This window comes from Colossoma macropomum, unplaced genomic scaffold (assembly GCF_904425465.1).
Source record: "Colossoma macropomum unplaced genomic scaffold, Colossoma_macropomum, whole genome shotgun sequence".
Taxonomy (NCBI): domain Eukaryota; kingdom Metazoa; phylum Chordata; class Actinopteri; order Characiformes; family Serrasalmidae; genus Colossoma; species Colossoma macropomum.
In genome coordinates, this window is record NW_023494791.1 from 1,066,862 (window position 1) to 1,087,643 (window position 20,782).

General features: G+C 42.3%; 1 protein-coding gene across 1 annotated transcript in view; it reads left to right on the plus strand.

Annotated features, from left to right (window-relative positions):
• Positions 1-20,782, plus strand: part of kcnk12 (potassium channel, subfamily K, member 12) — a 56,781-nt gene that overhangs the window by 5,642 nt on the left and 30,357 nt on the right. The window lies entirely within an intron of this gene.

A 20,782-nucleotide genomic window follows, 5' to 3' on the forward strand; every position in this document is an offset into this window, starting at 1 on the left:
CTCTTGTATTTTGCAGAAATTTTTTGGTGTAATGGGAGAAATAGTAACTGACCAGCCTCCCCTTAAACTGGCTCTGATAGCGCTGCTGTTTAGGTTGTGCTCTCTGAGGGGCTCCTAGAGCAGCACTGAAGCTCCAAAACAGAGGAAACGCTAATTTGACCACCATTAACCTTTAACCATCGTTTGATGTGCAGTTATTCAGGAAACTGTATTATCAAGTTTACTTTTTGTGGACTTTCATGAGTTAGCCAGTCTGCTATCCCTGCTGAAGCCTAGAGAAGCCATTAAGTGTTTCTGTTTGTTCCTGATGGTTTTGTAATGTGTTTTGTCTTTTTTAATGGGTTGATATCACAGTGTAAAGGATCCTAATGGTTTAACAGGTGACCACTGGCTGATCCTAAATGGTTTCCTAATGGGATCTAAATGTGTTCTACAGGAAACTGGAGGTCTGTTTTGGAGACCATTTAGCCAATTCTCTTTAGGAAGCAAAACCATTAGATTTGAATCCTAATGGTTTCTAACTGTCCTTTATTTTTTAGCAGGGACTGCTATGTTATCTCCTTGGCTAACTGCAGCTGCATACAAGCCCACTGCTGCCAGCCACGGCGGCTCTCTGCACTATTGCTACAGATTAGCGTGCAGTGCTATTCTCTCATGAATTTGCTTGTAAGGCTCATCATGCTGTGTTTGCTGAGAAAGTCCTGTCCCTCAAGAAAAAGAGCCAGTCAGCTCGCTGGTTGAGCTGCAGGCAGGGAAAGCCTCCCTCGTTGTGGTGGTTACTGAGCCAAACAATACAAACTATTTATAAGGTTTCTGGCAGATTCCATCTGTGGGCTCAAATCTGTTTTAAACTGTAATTTGACCCTCATTTTCGAGTATTTTGGTCTCTCCTTATTCAGATAAAGAGGAACTTGCATGGCTGGAAATGGCGGAAGGTGAAGCAAACATAAATATTTAGTGTGAGAGTCGCTTTAAACTCCTCTAGCCATTCGTAGTGCCAAGCCCCCTGTAGCGTGCACCCTCTCGGGCCGTGTTGGTGACATTGGTATGAGGAAGGGTCCCTGCTGCTGAAGTTCAGGACGTAGCCTGAGGCTCAACAATCTGCTCTGGGGCTGCGTCCCAAAAAAACAAGTGTGCTAATGCCTGCACACCACGAGGAACATTTACATCTGTGACCGGTCAATGAAAGAGCGAGTGTATCTGCCAGGGTGCCCTCTGGCCAGTGTGTGTGTGTGTGTGTGTGTGTTTGTTTTCGTAAACATTCAGGGCGAATACAGTGCTGTGCAAAAGTTGAAGAGTACCCTTTATTTATTTTATTTCCAGTCAAAACAGCCATTAAGTATAAATTATTATTTTTCAGCAAAAACATACATTTACTCAACATATACATTTTTGAATTACACAGTTTTCAGGAGACTCACTTTCAGTTCCTCAAAGAATCTGCAGACACACCTCCAAAGTTCAGTCTTAGAAGCTGGTTGATGATTTTCTGAAGTAATCAAACACATTCAGTGGTGTTGAGGTCTGGACTCTGGGGTGGTCAGTCCATCGTTCAGCTTCTTTGTTTGATGTGTCCGTCTCCTTTTCTCAGTGAGGTTCTTCTTGATCAGCTACACATCCTTTCAGACCCACAGCGCTGAGTCGTCTTCTCACAGTGGAAGGATGGACAGAAACACCTGTTGGGGGCAGTTTTGGGATCTACCAGCTCTTCCAGGTGGTTGTTAGGAGCCACATTTTCTATGTAGCTTTTAATATGATGTAATTTGTTACTTTTCTCGCTAGTGTTAAGTCTCAGACAAGCTGATGCTCTACAGGGATGGAACTCCTCCCACTAGAATCTAATGCTAACCTGAATGTTTATGTTAGACTGTAAGATTTGAGAGTGACTATGTGATGTTGAGGTTGTGAAAGATCCTTTTGATGGTGGCCATCATGGATGAGCTGCATTATGAATGAGAGGGAGATAAATATATGCTAGAGCCGTCTGTGTAGAGTTGCTGGAAGATACGGTGAGGAGAAATAAGCATTCAGACACTTTAGTTTATGTTATTTAAACATACAGGTCATACGTCCACTTCACTTTTACACACAATGTATTTTGACACTTAAAAAATAAACAAAAAAGCATGTATTTATAACACATTAATAACATTAGTAATTGGTTGCAAAGCTGTTGTTGGCAACAACAGATTAGTATGCCTGTATGTTTGGGGTTGTTGTCTTGTTGAAACGTCCATCTTCTCCCCAAATTCAGTTTCTTGGCTGATAAGATTAAAGGTACAGTATACAATTCAACCCCCCCTCTGACCCCCCCCTCCCCACATACTTGTGAGACTAACCAGTTGCTGTCACAGAGATTAGCAAACGACATAAACAATACTGACCGAGTGGTTCTGTGAAACAGGAAAAATAAATTAATTTTACTCACCTGTCACGTAGAAACAAAGCGACCTCCTCATCCCTTTTTATGCTTGTTCCACCTTAAATGGTGCAGCAGTTACATTCAGGTGCTTCAGCTTCTCATTCAAATTTTCCCATTCCACCTTAAATGGTGCAGCTGTTACATTCAGGCACATCAGCTTCTCATTTGAATTTTCCTGTTCCACCTTAAATGGTGCAGCTGTTACATTCAGGCCCTTCAACTTCTCATTCATATTTTCCCATTCCACCTTAAATGGTGCAGCTGTTACATTCAGGCACTTCAGCTTCTCATTCAAACTTTCCTGTTCCACCTTAAATGGTGCCGCCGTTACATTCAGGCACTTCAGCTTCTCATTCAAATTTTCCCGTTCCACCTTAAATGGTGCAGCTGTTACATTCAGGTGCTTCTACTTCTTATTTAGATTTTCCTGTTCCACCTTAAATGGTGCAGCAGTTACATTCAGGCACCTCAGCTTCTCGTTCGAATCTTCCCATTCCACCTTAAATGGTGCAGCTGTTACATTCAGGCACTTCAGCTTCTTGTTCGAATTGTCCCGTTCCACCTTAAATGGTGCAGCTGTTACATTCAGGCACTTCAGCTTCTCATTCAAATTTTCCCGTTCCACCTTAAATGGTGCAGCTGTTACATTCAGGCACCTCAGCTTCTCGTTCGAATTTTCCCGTTCCACCTTAAATGGTGCCACTGTTACATTCAGGCACTTCAGCTTCTCATTCAAATTTTCCCGTTCCACCTTAAATGGTGCAGTAGTTACATTCAGGCACCTCAGCTTCTCGTTCGAATTTTCCTGTTCCACCTTAAATGGTGCAGCTGTTACATTCAGGCACTTCAGCTTCTCATTCAAATTTTCCCGTTCCACCTTAAATGGTGCCACTGTTACATTCAGGTGCTTCTACTTCTTATTCAGATTTTTCCGTTCCACCTTAAATGGTGCAGCTGTTACATTCAGGCACTTCATCCTCTCATTCGAATTTTCCCATTCCACCTTAAATGGTGCAGCTGTTACATTCGGGCACCACAGTTTGTCCCGTTCCACCTTAAATAGTGCAGCAGTTATTGAGGCCCTGAAGCACCAGAATGAAACTGCTGCACCATTTAAGGTGGAATGGGAAATCGGCCTTCTACGAAGCTGAAGTCGACTTCTTATTTGGCAGCTTCGTGTTCGAATTTTCCTGTTCCACCTTAAATGGTGCAGCAGTTACATTCAGGCACTTTAGCTTCTTGTTCGAATTTTCTTAAATGTTAAAAAAAACTTTAAAAACCTTCGTACTTCTCTGTAGGAGTTCTTACAATCGGAAACTACTTTCTCCAAACATGACGATCTTGAAATTATTTCCAAAGACTTTTGTTTTTGTTTCTCCTGATCAGACTACTTTGTTCCAGAACGGTCAGCGTGGCCTCCTTGTGCCGCGAGCCTCGGTATGATCGCCCACCCTGAGCAGTTACGCCCCTGTACGTGTAGTAATGAGAAATTCTCTTGACAGTTTTCTAAATGAGGTTGCCAGCATGTTTTCCCCTCAAGCAGGCACACATACAGTACACTCCCTCACAGGCTCAGCTGATGTCCAATGATGGCCTAAATAATTGAAAAACTACCACACAAAGGAGTGATAAGAGAATAGAAGAAGAAGAGAGATAAGAGTGCAGGAGTTGCAGTGAGAAGGGAACTGAAATGGAAGAGGCTGTCACAGTATGAGCCTCATACATGTCCCTGAAAAGACTGATCCTTTCTCTACAGCTTAGACCTGGTGAACCTCACAGGCTGCTCCTGGCACCGGCTCACAGAACCACATCAGCTTTGTGTCTGTGTGTACTTGTTGACTCCCCGAAATTATCCAAATAAAACAGAAAAGCATCAGACTGATAGAACTGATAAGATATTTACTATAAACACACATTATTGACTTTTATGTGCAGACTAATGGTCGGATATTAGGTCTGCTAGGCTAAGATACGATCAAGTAAACAGGACCGATTGATGGTCATTGTCTAAATCACTATCTTACTATTGCTGCACTACGTTAAACCCAGAACCAGACGACAAATCCACAGTAGAAAACTCTGAGAAAGGTGTCAAAAAGTCTAAGAAGATTCACTTCAGCTGACCTTACTAGCCTAGCCAAATCATTCACTTCAGCTGACCTTACTAGCCTAGCCAAATCATTCACTTCAGCTGACCTTACTAGCCTAGCCAAATCATTCACTTCAGCTGTTTAGAGTTTATAAAGAGTTAATTATCTGATTATAAAAACTGAAAAATTCACTAAACAATGTTAACAACTTTATCATATTAAATCTATACAGTAGAGAGTATATTGTTGTTAAGTAATGTCATGAGTCATTTAAGGACAAGTCAAGTCGTGAGTCCGAGTTGAGCCTTGAGTCATTTAAGGGCGAGTGCAAGTCGAGTTGCAAGGCATTCAAGGGCGAGTCAGTCACTGTGCGTCTCGAGTCCACATCTCTGCATGCAACAGAATCTGCCACCAGTTCATTGGTGGTTCTGTGCTGCAAGTCATAGTTGTGAGTCATGTAAGGCTGAGTCTGTGTCAATTCATGAGTCATTTAAGAGCAAGTCCAAGACGAACCGTGAGTCATGTAAGGGAGAGTCTGACTGGCCAGTCCTTTATGGACGAGTCACGGGTCATTTCAGATATCAGTTATTTAAGAGCAAGTCATTTAATTGCAAGGCCAAGTCATGAGTCATTGAAAGCTAAGTCAGAGTCAAGGTACAAGTCCTTTAAGGGTGAGTCCGATTCAATTCACAGTCATTTAAGAGCAAGTCTGAGTTGAGTGGTTAGCCATTAAAAGCCAGTCATTTAAGGGTGAGTCTGAGTGGCCAGTCATTAAAGGGTGAGTCCAAATTGAGTGGCCAGTCATTTAAGGGCGAGTCCAAGTCGAGTGGCGAGTCATTTAAGGGTGAGTCTGAGTGGCCAGTCATTAAAGGGCGAGTCCAAGTCGAGTGGCGAGTCATTTAAGGGTGAGTCTGAGTGGAAAATCATTTATGGGCAAGTCACGAATCATTTAATGGTTAGTCAGACTCAGGTCACAAGTCATTTAAGTTCACTTCATTTAATTGCAAGTCCAAGTAGTGAGTCAATAAAGGGTGAGTCCGAGTCGAGACGCATGCCATTTAAGGACAGGTCATTTAAAGGCAAATCCCAGTTGTGAGTCATATACGGGTGAGTCCGAGTTGAGTGGCAAGCCATTTAAGGGCAGGTCCAAGTTGTGAGTCATTTAAGGGCATTAAAGGTGCAACCGAGTTGTGACTCATTTAAGGGTCAGTCCGATTCAATTCACAAGTCATTTGACAGCAAGTCTGAGTTGAGTGGTGAGCCATTAAGAGCAAGGCATTTAAGGGCGAGTCCAAGTCGAGTGGCGAGTCATTTAAGGGCGAGCCAGTCATTGTGCGTCTCGAGTCCACATCTCTGCATACAACAGAATCTGCCACCAGTTCATTGGTGGTTCTGTGCTGCATCTGCTGCCTCGGGCTCTTATCTGCAGCGCTGCAGGCTGTCATATCTCTGACCCTCAGTGCTCCCTGCTGTCACCTCCTCTACAGATGGCTTATTCTCTACCAGAACTTCTCTGCTTCTGCAGCTCAGACTGCTTTACCCAGAGGAGAGGGACCTGTTAGCATGGACCCTGCTGGCCTTTGTAGTCGAGCAAGGCAAACAAGCCAAAGCGATGTTCAGTCCGGGAAGGGCAACCCCCTCGTGGACGAACAGGCACTGCTCGATGTTATTGACTGTATTCACCTGATGCATGGCAGACGCTCCTCAGAATCGTGATTAGCCGGATGAGGAGAGCTGGATGTGAAGTGGAGAAAAAGTCAGCAGCTCTCCTGGGAAAGAACTGCTGGTACGTGAAAGGAAAGAGAAGTCTGACCACGAAAAATCATCGCTTGACCTCTAGACTACTGTGGCAGGTTTTGAATATTAGAACACTTCTATTATATTACGGCTTTTAAACAGCTCATATAAACACTGGCGTAAAATAAGGGAAGGCCTTATTACTACGCCAGATAAATTTGAGGGGTCTTGGGGTGACTGTCACAAACAGTATACATTACATGGCACTGTGAGCTAAATCAGAGCAGCTGCATGAGTGAAGGCACACATGGAGGTTGTGTGCAACAGCTCTGGATTAACCCTCTGGGGTCTATGAGCTTGCCTGTGTGTCAAATTCTCTGTTTCTATATCTGTTTGTGTATCTTTGTGATGATCCAGCACAGAAATACAGTTAAATCGTTTCCTGAATCTGTAGAGTCGCCCTTTCCATTCCATCTTATCTCAAGATCATATGAGACTCACATCCGGAGTTATGAGCCTATGAAGAGGGGCTGAGATACATCTGCCTCTCACTGTGTTAAACTGGTGGATTCGTGTGTCCCTCTACACTCCTGGGCAATTAAAATGGACCCAAAATGGCAGAACATTAAGCTTTTAATAGTCTTAACACATTAAAATAGCTGCAGTAAGTCAGTGTGGGAGAACTTTTCTCTTTGATTTCTTTAAACATTGGAGTTTTGTGTGTAAACTTGCAAACATTTGCAGAAATAAGAGTCAAAATTGTCTATATAGAGCCATATACAACACATTCTCCATCAATTGGATGAACTATTTCACCATGCATAGAACCCTTTATGCATGAAAATGATTATTTGCGTGTTCATGGTTCTATGTAGAACCACTGTCTTTACTAAAGAACCCTTGAGGATCCATCTTTTTTAATAGTGTATTAGATGTCAGATGTCAGTCAAAACTGAGTACAAACCATGTATGAGCTGCGTATTTAGAATTATAGGCACTACATAACAAGGCAACTTTACAGGAGGGGCAAATAATGTTATTCACTTTCAATGTAAATTAAGGTAAAGAGATTTTATTTTAAGCGATTTTAGATCATTTCTTTCGGTTCATTTACACATGGTGTAAACTGTAGCCACCATGATCAAATGATGTCGAAAAACAAAAATAAGCAAAATAGAAGAAAACAAAGAATGGGCCTCATTCACCAGCCGTTCTAGAGAAGAAATTCCTTCTTAAACCCACTTACGCAGTTCTGACGAAGACTCTGACTCACCGATGTTCTCTTATGTGGGATTTGTTCTTAGGTAAGAACAGAATCTACACACACTCAAAGGTGATAACAGTTCTGCGCTTTAAGAACGCGTCATGAATCTGGGGTCGGATTCATGAAAGTCTCTTAAGAAAATCTTCTTAAACGTGTTTTTTTTCTTAACTTCATTCTTAAAAAAAATGTTATTAGAAATTGTTGTTATTTAAATAACTTCTTAAGAATTGTCTTTTTTTACTATTTTCTTAAGAATAATTCTAATAACCTGTTATTCTTGAAAATATTACACTCTTAAATGTTTTTTTTAACATCATGACAGCCTCACACTTGTCCGAGGCTGTGAGTGTTGAAAAGGTAAGCATCTAAATTTATCCCGGACGCTGCCCCTGCTGCTCCTGGCCATCTTCATCCGTCGTCTCACAATTATCATATTTTCCAATGAGGATTTTTTTTCCTGTTAGCTGTTTCTTCCTCCATCACCTCTAGATCTTGTTTGCTAATTTTTTTAGATGCTTGGTTTGATGTTTTTCCTCCATTTTGCTTCTCTGAGTGGATTAAACTAATTAACCAAAATAACATTTCATACAAATTCAAAATGTATCTCACATTGTTTATGGCACATGGTGAAACGCACACGTAAGAAAACAATGAAGGTTTTCTTAAGAAAATCTTAAGAAAATAATTAAGATTATCTTAGAGAATATTTGAGAACTTCTTAAGGTTTTTTTTTTTTTGAGAATTGCATTTAAGAACATTGGTCCTCATTCTTAAGTGTGTTCTTGAGAAAGGTCCTAAGAAAAAGTCTACATCAGATTTATGACGTGTTCTTAAAGCGCAGAACGGTTCTCACCTTTGTGCTCTTGAGTGTGTGTAGATTCTGTTCTTACCTAAGAACAAATCCCAGATAAGAGAACATCGGTGAGTCAGAGTCTTTGAGAAAACTACGTAAGTGGGTTTAAGAAGAAACTTCTTCTGAAGAACGTTTGGAGAACGAGGCCCATTCTCATGAACTTCTTAGCATTTGTCTTAAGGACGTTCCCAAGTTTTTTCTAATGAAAGCATTTGTGAAGCCGGCGATGTGGACTTTTTCTTAGGACGTTTCTCAAGAACACATTTGAAAACAAACTGAGGGAGATGTTGGAGAATGAGGCCCAGTGTGTTTTAACAGTGACAGTGTGAACCAGCAGCCCAAACATTTTGCCTCCTTCAGCTTTTGTGCCTTTCAAAGCACTCCAGAGGGACTTGGTGCCACAGAATGATGCAAACCAAACAAAGCTCTGCAGTTGCTGTAGGAACGTCTGTGGGGTCGGCTTTGATACACAGACCAGCTTCTGCTCTTTATGTCTGGCTTTATTGTAGCCGAGACAATTCGTCTGTTTTACACAGCAGCAGCACGTGGTTCATACTGCAGCACTCATTAAAGAACAAACTCTCTCTCTCTCTCTCTCTCTCTCTCTCTATCGCCCTCTTCCTCTGTTCATTCCTCCCCGGGCATTTACTAAAAGCCATGAGAGGCGATGTGTTACTGTGATTTTATCAGGAAGGTGTTCTTTGGCACGATGTGAGGCGGAGTAAAACTTCCTTCCCCATGATAAAATCACTGTAACTCATGGCCTCGAGTGGCTTATTGCTTTTATAAAACAGCGGCCAACATAAAATATATTAAAATACACAATGTCGTTCAGTTTATAAGTACTTTTTGGTCACCAAATCACCACCGTGGGTCTTCATTTACATGCACTAGATACGTAGGAACTTAAATACTGACAGCAGCCCAACAGAGCAAAATATCGTTAAAAATGGTCATTTGGGATTCAGACACATTCATACTCAACAGACAGTCACTCTCTGACAGCAGAAGCTAGAATTTCTAAACTTAATGTTACACAGCTCACTATTTATCTAGGGAGTACAGAGCCGTTTGGGACTCAGCCTGAATTTAACGCGATTTCTGACTGAAACACGGACATTTGAAACGTGTCAGACATTCAGGTGACATTTTTAGTCTTTTATTCTGCCGTTTTACAGTTAATCACACCGTAAGCGCTTTAATTCAAGCCTGTGATATTAATGATGGAGCTGTTTAGCATGTTTGCTATCTTTTAGCCTGTTGGCTGACCAGCCTAGTTCTAGATAAGAAAATAAGTTTCAGCATCTCAGTTTAAATAAAAACGGGTTCTTACTTCATCAGTTCACTCGGTGCTCCGTCTGATCAGCGTTAGAGTCAAAGATGATTCATTAACAGCAGAAGGGTTTTTCGTGCCGTGGCGCAGTGATACAGAGCTCAGTTGTGGTGAGGCGGTCATTGGAGTGGTATATCGTGGATTTTACAACAGCTTCAAACACAGCTCAGCCAATCAGATTTTAGGACTATCTGTTTTATAATGGGAGCTTTACTGTAGCTCTGACAGTGCAGATAAAAACACTGTACAGACTTTCTGTATTATCTACTATATTGTTCTGTATTAAAGTCGGTGTGATAAAATAATGTGTTCTACAGTTTTACACAGCATCCCAACTGAGCTGTGGGAGAACATTTACAGCCCTGCTGAAGACACACCACATCACTAATCACTATACCCTACACACTTAAAATGTTGGTGTTTCCAAGGGTTCTTTGGTAAAGAAAATGTTTCTATATAGAACCATGGGAACTCTTTAGATGATTAAATGGTTCTTTGCATGTTAAAATGGTTCTTCAGATTGATGGAGAATGCGTTGTAGATGATTCTATGTAGAACCTTTTTGGAAAGGGCTCTATGTAGCACTAAAAAGGGTTCTTCTATTGTAATGATGGCCTGTAACAAGCCTGTAACAATAGAAGAACCCTTTTTGGTACTATATAGAACCCTTTTCCAAAATATATGTATATAACACATTCTCCAATCTGCAGAACCATTTCACAATGCAAAGAACTCTTTAATCACATAAAGGGTTATTTGAGTGTCCATGGTTCTATATAGAAGCATTTTCTTTACTAAAGAACCTTTGAAGAACCATCTTTTTAAAGTGTGTAAGTAGGAAAAATAAATTCTGACATGCTAGCCCAGGAGTCGCAACCCAATGTTAAGAAGAGCCATTTTGTTCTTTTAGTAAAAATCAAACCACCTCAAGAGCCACAACATTTTATGTCCATTTTAGGGAAGTAGCGTTTTACCATACTGGCTGTAAATATGTCTCAGTACGTGTTAGTATTAGTTAAAAATATAATGTAAATGAATATACAGACTTACTTTGCTCTGCTTTAATCTTTAGCTCAGCTATAGCTGCTTTTCTCGCATCTCCGGCAGGAAACTTTTCCACAAAAGTAGAACAGTTTACTGTAAAATGTCTCTCAACGTTTGACTTCTTATGAGGCTGAAGTCAGTTTCTCATTCACCAGCTTCTTGTTCGAATTTTCCTGTTCCACCTTAAAAGATGCCTCATTTGCAAATGAGAAGCTGACTTCAGCCTCGCGACTTTTTAGTGGTTGACAGTAGAGGTCTGCTCAGGACTGTTTTAAGCCCGCTCCTGCAGAAAATCAAAATCATTCGTCCTGCCCACAACCGAAACGTTTTGTCCCACTCCGTCAAGGAAAACTGACATCCAATATCTGACACAGTCTATTCACAGACACGTTATTCTCTGCGGAATAACAGGTCAGTCGTGGTCATCAGGCTCACTGTGAGTAGCTTCACCAAACGCCATTTATTCACCATTTAAACACAGAGCAGGAGCTAAACCACAGAGCGGTTATTGTTGGTGTTGGGCTGGGCAGCTGTGGCCGTCAGACTGAAGGCGTGTTGTTTACCTGATCGGCTGCTCTACAGCTCTGTAGAACGGCTTCATTCACTTTAACTGTTTTACTGTCATCATTTTATATTGTTTATATATGATTTAGTGATTGTTCTACTTCATTATGCCTGTTCATTAATTTGCGGGATTTCTTTTCATGAGTGCTTCAGCTCGCCCTCCCGCCTGCAGGGGGCTGCTTTCCTGCCCACTCCAGCGCACAACACTAAAAATTAGTCCTGCGCCGCAAGATACTGTAGATTAAAAGTATCAGGAAATCAGCTGGAGTGCTTATAAAAGGAAATAAGTCTGTCCTTTCATCTCTAATTATCGACGTTTATCTTAAATCTTTCTTTTCTTTGCCTTTTTGTTAACAACTAGCTAGGCGAGATTGTTGTCTGTAATGCTGGTGCAGGGCTGGTTCCCTAACCTCCAGCCCACAAATAATCCATGACAGGAGGATTATTTTAATTTTTTTACCTAAAAATCTAATTCTGCTATGGAGCCGCAACAGGGCAGTAAAAGAGCCACATGAGGCTCGGGAGCTGCATGTTGCCGACCCCTGTCCCAGACTTTTCGTCGGGGAGTCGTGGGGCGTCCCAGACCCCACATCGCTGTTCTTCGATTATGTTACACTACAACACCCGTTCACTGTTCCTGACGCTCAAATTCAGGGCCGACGCTGGAAACGTGTCGGCTGTGACAAAATGATGTCATATTCAGGCTGAATGTTTGTGGTCAACTCAACTGCCAGTAAGTTTCTGTAAATATGCAGAGTCATTTTTCCAGTGTAGATCCCCCATCATTCGTCATCCTCGGCTTCCTCTCCTCCACTCCGATTCTAATCCATCTCCAGCCCGTCTGCCTGCTGAAGCGCTCCATGAAAAATGGCACGTGTTGCAATTCATGGGATTACAGCACATCCATGTGCATTAGGGAGATCAGCTGGGTGGGTGAGCTTCATCTCTCCGCAGGTGGGAGTAATTCAGCCCCCTCGGGCGTCCAAAAGCTGCAGTAAATAAGGACAGAAATCTACTCTCTCTCTCTCCCTCCCTCCCTCTTTCTCTATCTCTCTCTCTCTTTCTCTCTTTCTCTCTCTCTCCCCCTCCCTCCCTCTCTCTCACTCTCTCTGAGTGTAAGTCTCCTCAGCTCGAGTGTTTGGTAGGTGCGCGGGTGAGGACGCCGCTCACGCCTTTCATGTGATTGAAAACGCCCTCAGGTCGGACACTCCCTTCCATTTATAACGGTGACATTTCCGAGCCCTCTGATTTTAACGAACGATCCAGGAGATCAGAGAGAAACAGAGAGAGAGAGAGAGATACAAACAGAGGGAGAGAAAGAGACAGAGAGAGATGGTGCAGTAATAGACAGCATTGAAGGGAAACTCCACTGATTTTTCAAAATTTCTGCATAAACAAATAGTTAAGATGTAAACAGAGTCATTCAGAGTGGTTTGGTGTGAAATGCTCCATTTAGTCTTGAATTTGTTTATTTATCCCAATCTTACATTTGTTTATTTTTCCCAGTCTTGCATTTGTTTATTTATCCCAGTCTTGCATTTGTTTATTTATCCCAGTCTTGCATTTGTTTATTTATCCCAGTCTTGAATTTGTTTATTTATCCCAGTCATGAGTTTGTTTATTTATCCCAGTCTTGGGTTTGATTATTTATCCCAGTCTTGAATTTGTTTATTTATCCCAGTCTTGGGTTTGATTATTTATCCCAGTCTTCGCTTTGTTTATTTATCCCAGTCATGAGTTTGTTTATTTATCCCAGTCTTGGGTTTGATTATTTATCCCAGTCTTGAATTTGTTTATTTATCCCAGTCTTGGGTTTGATTATTTATCCCAGTCTTCGCTTTGTTTATTTATCCCAATTGTGCGTTTGTTTATTTATACCAGTCTTGCATTTATTTATTTATCCTGGTCTTGCATTTGGTTATTTATCCTAGTCTTGTATTTGTTTATTTATCCCAGTCTTGGGTTTTGTTTATTTATCCCGATCTTACATTAATTTATTTATTGCAGTCTTGGTTTTGTTTATTTATCCCAGTCTTGTGTTTGTTTATTTATGTCAGTCTTGCATTTGCTTATTTACTCTTATATTGCATTTGTTTATTGATCCTGTATCTTCACCTCCGTTGTTCTTGGAATCTGAGTAAAGTCTTGGACTGGCAGACACTTAAATAAATCTTCATATCGGTTTAAGTGCATCTATCTGGAGACGGATTCTGTGAGCATGCATGGGCCACCGCAGATAGATCAGGACATAAATCTCTCTCTCTCTCTCTCTCTCTCTCTCTATATATATATATATATATATATATATATATATATATATCTGTCTCTCTCTCGTACACATGCAAACACATAACCAATAGCAAGTGTTTTCGAAGACTCTGCAGATCTGTTGATCTCTCTTCACCTCGTGCCTGATTACTATTCCACTGATTCTGCACACAGTAGCCTCACAGAGCTCTCTCCCACACAGCGCACACACACACACACACACACACACACACACACACACACAGTCCCAGTGTTTCACGCAGTGATGGACTCACTTAACCAGCACCATCTGAATCCAGTGCCGTATTGTGGCAGTGTTGGTGGAGTCAGTCTGATCAGTGGGTTCTTATATGAACAGAAAAGGCAGCAGTTAATCGTCCCTCGTCATGGCTCTGATTGGCTGTAGTGAAATGCTGCCTACCTTCTTCATGTTTACAATTTTAAAGCCAAGAATGTAGATGCTGCTAAAGATGCAGTAGGTGATTTTGTAGAAACCAGGAGGCCAGTTTTTGAAAAAATCCAACCAAAAAAAATCCACCCCCCCTTTCAGCCCTCCATCCAGAGCCACTCCCCCAAAATACATGAGCTCACACGGCCTGACTGGTCACGACAGAGAGCACTGCAGCTGTTCAAAGCCACTACAGACTAAAATTAGATAAATACCATCAAACGAAACGAAACCCACAACCACAGTGCAGACATCGTTGAACATACACATACAGATTACGTACAAGATAGCTAGCTAGTTCAGGCCCACAGCTTACCTGACATTGTGAGGCTGAAGTTTCCTATTCGAATTTGTTCGAATTTTCTTGTTCCACCTTAAATGGTGCAGCAGGTACATTATGGTGCCCCAGGCCAAAAATCAAGCTAGCTAATAAGCTATTGTGCTAACATTCGTGTTGGACTAATACATAATGTAGCTACTTAATACAGGAAAGTAACAAATTCCTCCACAAACTGAACAAATCAGATAATTACTCATCCAACAAAGTAGCTCAGTGTCACTTTCCAGGCCTTTCAGCTCCCTCAGGTTTCAGCACCTTTGGAAAGCTGCACAGATGGTCACTCTGGTATGACCTCCTACTTTACCCAGCTTCATTCTATTTACTCTACTTTCTCTTCTTTCTTTCTTTCTTCAGTGGTGTGAGCTGTTGTAGGTACCTGTGTAACTTGCTCTGCCATTCTTGGGAACTGAGCTCGCTCCCTTTCAGCTGTGTGTGTGGTAGACAGGGAGGTAGGCCGTCTAATGAGTTCAGTCGAGGTTTTTACAGAAAATGATTTTTTTCTTGTTATTGTCAGAGCATTTGATTTGTTGATTGCTATTGGGATGCAAAGAGCTTTTTAAGGAATATAACAAAACAGTTCCTAAAATAAAGCACCCTCTCCACCTTTAATTTGGGAAATAAATATAAACTCTCATGATGGGTCAGAATTGGGGTTTAAACTTAAAAACGTATTTACTGGGCTGCCTTAAAATTATTGAACTTCAAATAAATTTTTCAGATTCTGTTTGATGTGTCCATCTCCTTTTCTCAGTGAGGTTCTTCTTGATCAGCTACACATCCTTTCAGACCCACAGCGCTGAGTCGTCTTCTCACAGTGGAAGGATGGACAGAAACACCTGTGGATGTTTTCAGATCTGAAGCAGCTTGATTTTCTCCTCTCTCTCAGAGATGAAAGCTTTAAGTGCTGTTTATCTGATGGGGGCAGTTTTGGTGTCTACCAGCTCTTCCAGGTGGTTGTTAGGAGCCGCATTATCTCTGGAGCTTTACTCAGTTTTTGGAATCTCCTGTTTGTTCACTTATTCTCCTTTGACTTTCTCCTCCCTTATGCAAAGTTAACTAAGTGTAAGTTAGAATTGCTCACATAATTTCTGCATTTATTGATTTCTTTATTTATTTTTTGTTTTTGTTTTTCCCAAAAGGACAACAGATGGAATAACTGGCACAAGTGATTTAGAAGACATAAGATGATTAAAAATACAATTCCAGAGACCAACATGTGTTATTACGGCTCTGAGCTTTGACAGTATATTTACAGTCAGATCTTGTGTTTTTATATGAATTGTGGCTGAAGTGAGTGAGAGGGGAGTTTCTAATGTGGCTCAGTCACTCCCAGCATACTTGAGAATCCAGGACTCTCTACCCGAGCACTGGTGCAAATCAGACACTGTAAATATGCCTGTGGAGTTTTTAGTCTGACCCATTCAGAATCGGCTCTTGGCAGCTGTTTAAATCCTGTGTGGAGAGGCAGAGACTCATGTTTTCTCCTCACTCCGGTAACTGGCACATTTCACTGATATCCTGAACAATTAGTTAGCATGTTTCAGATATTAGCATGGGTATTTGATACTGTCATAATGCCAGCACGCTGTCCCCGTTCAGTCTACCAGTCTGTCCACATCTTCCAATAACTGTCCATCATCATCACACTCAACTGGGAAACCAAAGTGTTCCCAAACAGATGAACACGAGCTTACTTCACTTCTTCACTGTCTCTGCCTGCCATTCAAAACTGCTCAGCTAATCAGCCCTTCAAAGTAGACAAAGCTGAAGTTAGCTACTTTTTCACCAGCTTCTAAGTTGAATTCTCCTCATGTGCTGCACCATTTAATTTGGAACAGAAAATAATTAAAGAATTCATGAGAATTTTCTGTTCTTATTCGTAAAGAATCTGGTGACTAAGAATCGTCCGAGGCTAACCAAAACCAAACCAAACCTTTTTTTCCTAATTTTCTCCACAATTTAGTCGTATCCAGTTCCACCCACTAGTTCGGACTCCCCCAGTCACGAAATACCACCAGCTCTGGAAGGGCGAAGGGAAACACAGGCTTCTTCCCGGTCCCCTGAAGCACCACCGCATCTTTTTCGAACTGCCGGTAACGTGACGTCATTGGACAGCTGACCACGCTCGGAGGAGAACGCCAACTGCCAGTTCTGTTACATCAGCTAACAGAGACCTGCGCTGGCTAGCATTGTGAAGGGGGAGACGGGGGACCATCCTGCCCACCCAGGGAGAGCGAGAATTGTGCTCTCTCGGACTCTCAGCCATAGATGGCTGTAGCATCACCAGGGATCGAACTCGTGTTCGCCAACACTTAGACAGTTGCGCCACTTGGGAGCCTCCAGTGGAGTTTGTTTACGTTGTTGATGATTGCTTGTGTTAAGTAGAACTGTAGAAACCATTCTTGGTTCCGCAGCATGAAACTATATTCTGTTCTCAGTATAAAAAAATCAACATTATCATGCATGTCATGACTCCTCGTAAACTGTTCAGCTGTCTCAGAAAGAACGTTCTCCTGAGCTCTCTTGGCAAGACTGTGTTCCTTTCCCTTCCTACCTTAGGTTCCTGGATATGGTGCCCAGGAGCACAAGTGACAGTGGAAACCAGAGAGCCATTGATGTTAAGGGGATTAGGGATGGGGGTTGTGCCTGAGCTCCACCACCATCTCCACTGTTTTTTTGCGTGTTCAGCAGCAGGTGGTTGCTGCTGCACCAGGAACCAGCTGCTTGACTTCCTTTCTGTATGCTGACTCATCACTGTTGGCTTTGAGGTCCACCACAGTGATGCCATCTGCAAACTTCAGGATCTTCACAGCTGGTTCCCTGGAGATGTAGTCATTGGTGTAGAGACTAAACAGAAGGGTTGAGAGCACACAACCTTGTGGAACTCCAGTACTGAGGGTCTGGGGGTCTGATTTTTCCTAGCTGCAAACACCTGCTGTAGTCTGTAGGTCAGGAAATCAGTGGTCCACCTGCAGATGGGATCTGGCACTGATAGCTAGGACAGTTTTTCCCACAGCAGCTCCGGCACTATGGTGTTGAAAGCCAAGCTGAGGTCCACAAACAGAACTCTAGCATAGGTCTATAACAGTGGCTCCCATCCCTGGTCCTGGAGGACCCCCAGCCCTGCATATTCTTCAATTTTCCTTCCAAAACACGCCCACTTTAACTCAGGAAGGGTTGTTAATTAATGAATTAGTTGTATTAGCTGTGTTGGGAGCAGGGCAGACACTAAAGTACACAGGGCAGGGGGTCCTCCAGGACCAGGGTTAGGAACCACTGGTCTAGAGCATAGATATTGCCTTGTTGATTTTGTGATGTCAGCATTGCTCTTTATTAACACACCTGCAGAAAGGCACTGAAATGCAGGATAGGTTACCACTGGCCACTGGATTCACCCTAACGGTGACCAACCTCCAACACAAATACCCACAATAACCCCACTCCCTGACACAAAACAACATGACAAACACATCCACACAACTTAAACTAACACCAAACATTAAACTACATAAACAGTCCCTTTGTTGGAGGGCTTGTGCATACTATGAGTCTTTACATGTGGCGCTCTCAGAGCCAGTGCCAGCCTACATAGCCTTCCCTTCAAAGGACAACTGGTCCCCAGCGACCTACCAGCTTGAGCCAAGTCCCTGAGTGTGCACACTGTCCCGGCAAGCCCAAAACCATTGGGCACCTGATCCAATGACAAACACCCCAGTCCTCTCCTGGGGCCACGCTCCTACTGCCATGGCTCCTTCAGTATATGTTAGAGCTCCCTACAGTGTGCAACAACAGCTGGTTCTACCGTTGAGCTTTGCTATGCCATCTTCACTATGTAGCATCTAAGCATTTTCCCTGTTGTCATGGACTTTTGCTAGACTCTGTCTCTCTCAAAATTTTATTCTTGAAATGCCGTTTCTCCCCAAACTGCTGGGGGGCACATTCCCACTCCTGACACCAGTGTGATGTCAGCAAAAGAAGAAGTAGAAGAAGAAACACAGGAGCAGCCATACTTCTGTTGTGAGAAATGTTCTTTATTCAACACACCAGCAGAAGAGCACAAGTAGCACATACGTACATGAGCCTTTGGGTATGACCGTTTGCATAGTGACACCTCCAGAGTCTCTCGGAGCCAGTGCCAGTCAGTAGCGGGATGCTAGAATATCTTGAACCGGTTGGATTTCAGTGTAATTTAGTTAAACTGTCTTGGAACTTACCATCATAATGAATTAACTTTCTGTTTAAGAAGGTATCAGGTAGTTTGAAAGACTTTGTCTGTGTGTTTTTGTTTAAATTTTGAAGTGTACAGGTGAGGAGAGACCTGACAGAGAGCAGGAGGAGAATGGGGGCTCCATTTAGAAGCTCTTAATGTCGTAATTGAATTGGTAGTGACAGTACTGAATTACCAAACAGTGCCAATGGGACTAGTGTTCTCCAGAAAAGCTTCTTCCCTCTCTCTCTCTCTCTCTCTCTCTCTCTCTCTCTCTCTCTCTCTCTCTGTGTAATAAGATAGAGGTTTAATACTGAAACTGAAACTTTGCCGCAGGGGGTTGTGCTCTGGGACCTCGCTTCAGTGCCATTTTAATACTTTTCAGGTTTTTCTTGTGCGTTCTCTTCTCCATGCCACTAGCTGAGTTTGATATCTCACTTCTCATCTCTAAAATTTTGTTAGACTTTCCCAGTCAGGGAGTAAGTGTAGCCAGTAGGTCATATTCTCTTTTTCCCTAGAAGTCAGTGTTTGCATGGTTTTATGTAACAAAATCAGTAAGCAATTTTTGATGAGATGTTTTTCCAGTCTCTCTTAAGTTATTACGAATAAAATCATTTTGTTACTGTGAATTTAAAACAGAATACACTGAACAGCCACTTCCCTGTTTCTACACTCATTGTCCATTTTATCAGCTCCACTTACTATATAGGTGCACTTTGTAGTTCTACAGTTACAGACTGTAGTCCATCTGTTTCTCTGATACTTTGTTAGCCCCCTTTTACCCTGTTCTTCAGTGGTCAGGACCCCCATGGACCCTCACAGAGCAGGTACTATTTGGGTGGTGGATCATTCTCAGCACTGCAGTAACACTGACGTGGTGGTGGTGTGTTAGTGTGTGTTGCACAGGTGAGAGTGGATCAGACACAGCGATGCTGCTGGAGTTTTTAAACACCTCAGTGTCACTGCTGGACTGAGAACCAAAAACATCCAGCCAGCAGCATCCTGTGGGCAGCAACCTGTGACCACTGATGAAGGACTAGAGGATGACCAACACAAACTGTGCAGCAGCAGATGAGCTATCGTTTCTGACTTTACATCTACAAGGTGGACTGACAAGTGTCTAATAGAGTGGACAGTGAGTGGACACAGTGTTTAAAAAGTCCAGCATCACTGCTGTGTCTGATCTACTCGTACCAGCACAACACTGTATGGTCAGTGGAGCTGATAAAATGGACAAAAGTGTTGATACAAGGAGGTGGTTTATGGCTGATTGGTGTATGTAAATGACCTCTGTTATTATTGGCTGCTCTGTTCAAAAAAGACTGAAAATCCTAAGGGATGTTCAACTTCAGCCACTGCTTTCAGATGTCTGGATCCTTTGGAAAGCAATGTGGAGATATGTTTGCTTTCTGACAGCCAGGAACAGCACAACCTTTAATCATTGCCCACATCTTCCAATAACTGTGCTAGAGGCTGAGAACTCTCAAGAGGAGAGCAACCAAACAATAACAAACATGGCAAAGGGGTTATTGGAGAAGGAATCCCAGAATATTGACCCAGACAGTTCTTCAACATCAAAACGGTGGGGTTTGGAGCCTCAAGGAACATTCGCTGCAGTATTCTCCTCGGTGCTGGAGATGATCACATTGTACATGGACTCAGAAAACAGAGGAGAGGTATGGTTCATGAGCCTTATCTGAGATCACTTGTGCAGTATCAGAGACATTATAAAGGAATAGATGGTTCACAGTTTGTAAAATGAATGGGAAACCTTGACTCAACTTAGTATCTGTTTACAGAGAAAGTCCCACCTTAATAAAATGAGCCAATCAGCCTGCTGCTAAAGCTACAAGTGGAAAAACACTTTGACTTGTTGTGGAGATGCGCAGCAAATATGTTTTAAAAACGTTTATGTGTCTATCAGTTTTAGGTCTCACCAAATTCAAAGTGAGAGAAGCCTGGTCAGCAATTCAGGAACACAGCCTCTGATTTGTTGACAAGACTGGAACATAGCTTTTGTTTGGTCAACAAGTCAGGAACACAGTCTCTGATTGGTCACCACATCAGTATCACAGCCTTTATTTGGTCGACAAGTCAGTATCACAGCCTCTGATTGTTCGACAATTCAGAATCACAGCCTCTGATTGGTTAACAAGTCAGGTACACAGCCTCTGATTGGTCAAGAAGTCAGGATCACAGCCTTTATTTAGTC